Source organism: Buceros rhinoceros, unplaced genomic scaffold, assembly GCF_000710305.1.
Source record: "Buceros rhinoceros silvestris isolate BGI_N320 unplaced genomic scaffold, ASM71030v1 scaffold25620, whole genome shotgun sequence".
In the NCBI taxonomy this organism is placed as follows: domain Eukaryota; kingdom Metazoa; phylum Chordata; class Aves; order Bucerotiformes; family Bucerotidae; genus Buceros; species Buceros rhinoceros.
Window position 1 is genome coordinate 26799 of NW_010388280.1, and position 1805 is coordinate 28603.

A 1805-nucleotide genomic window follows, 5' to 3' on the forward strand; every position below is an offset into this window, starting at 1 on the left:
AGACCTACCCCGGCTGACCGAGTGAGGCTGCAGCTCTGCTGCTTTCCCCTCGGGGAGAGGAGCAGGGAATCTGCCACCTCCCCAAGGTGTGCATGGCAGACAGAGCCCTTCTAGACTGACCCTGCCAGGGCCACTGCTGTCAGGGACTCCAGCCAGCAACCTGTGTGTGCACTGAGAGAACAGCCGAAGGCGTACACGGCTATTGGCCTGGTGCACACTCGGGGCAACCCAGACGGGGTGGTAGGAAGGCGTATCCTGCAAAGTAAACTTGCAGTGTGGAGTTTTCAGGGGATCTGAGGCACTGGCTGGTGGCTTTATCTCTTCCAGGCAAACCCCACTGCTCTGCGGGGAAATTCTGCTTGCCGCCGGTTTCTGCTAAAGAACTTTTCACTAAGAGTTTCCACTTCTGGGAGTAGATGTCTCCTCATTCGTTCATTTGCTCATCTTCTCTCGGGCTGAATGAGGATGGGGAACAGGGTGTCTGAGGGAAGGAAAGGTTGTCCCAGCTTGAGTTCAGGCTGTGCACTTACACTTCTTGCCTTCTGGTCTGTGCTGGCTCTCCCAGCCCTCCACTTCTCTCTCTTCTGTCTCAGCATGAAGCTCCACTGCCTGATCCTCAGTGCTCTGCTTCTCCTGCCACTGGCCAGCTGTGGCGATGCACTCAAGACCTCTGCCATTGACCTGCGGACCTTCATCGGCTGCGCTGTGCGTGAATTCACCTTCCTGGCCAAGAAACCTGGCTGCAAGGGGCTGCGGGTGACAACAGATGCATGCTGGGGACGCTGCGAGACCTGGGAGGTGAGGTTGTGCCTGCAGTGAGGGTGGCTGGCTGGCACCAACACCCCTGGGTGGTGCTTCCCCCTCTTGAAAGAAATCCAGCAAGCATTAAATAGCTTGCACCTATCTACTATACAGGCAAGGGCTGTGTCCCACTCCACGACCCCCTCACTACCACTGTCAGTTGTTCCCTCCCTCCTTCTACTGCCTTAAAGGGGACACAACAAGGGATGGTATTAATGAAGCCCTTATGTAATACTCTTATTAGGCAATTAGAAAGCCTCTTACATAGCTTGAACACTTAAGGAGAGGAGGCCTTTATTACTTTACTGGAATAAATTCTGTTGAGATTAAGATGGAGCTCCCAATTGATAGGTAATATATTTTGTTCCTAAAAGCAAATCCCAAAGATAATGGCTGTTTCTAATTTGGTCCTGTTCTAAGTCACAGCCCTGTATAAATACCACATAATCACGTTTTGGGGGTGTACAGGGGGAGAAAGAGCATAAGCACATCTACACATACTTCAGAGAACAAATTTGTGACTGTCTTCACCTTTCTGCCACTGGAAGGCTCAGGGGGCCAGTCCCAGTTTAATATATTCAAGGAAGCCTCAAGTGACAGCAGAGGGACTTTGTCTACTTGAAGACAAGTGCTCTGTATAATCAGCCAGAGGAGGAGCCAGGACGTGTGTGCCAGTTTTGACTGCCCTCTTTCACTGCTTGGTGGGACGAGGGGAAAGGCCACCGGTGGCCAGATTTCCCCAGTGGTTTAAGATTCCTTCAAGGGACCCTCTTGTCAGCCGGTTCCTCCTACTACCAAGCTCCTCTGGCAGCACAGACCTTGCAGACTCTGTAACTGTACTATGATACCACTGGGATGTAGTTTAAGCTGAATGCATCTGGTTGTAGGCTCAACAGCTTCTGGAACACACTGTGATGCACTCGGATGGGGGATTGGTTAGGGGGAGAGTGTCTGGATCTCTTTTTGCTGAAACACTGTGTCCCGGTTTGGGCTAGACTTCCTTG

The 1805-nt window shown here is 51.9% G+C and overlaps 1 pseudogene; it reads left to right on the forward strand.

Moving 5' to 3' along the window:
* The first annotated feature begins 594 nt into the window (after positions 1-594).
* LOC104501621 lies at positions 595-798 on the forward strand (annotated as a pseudogene).
* Positions 799-1805: the final 1007 nt, after the last annotated feature.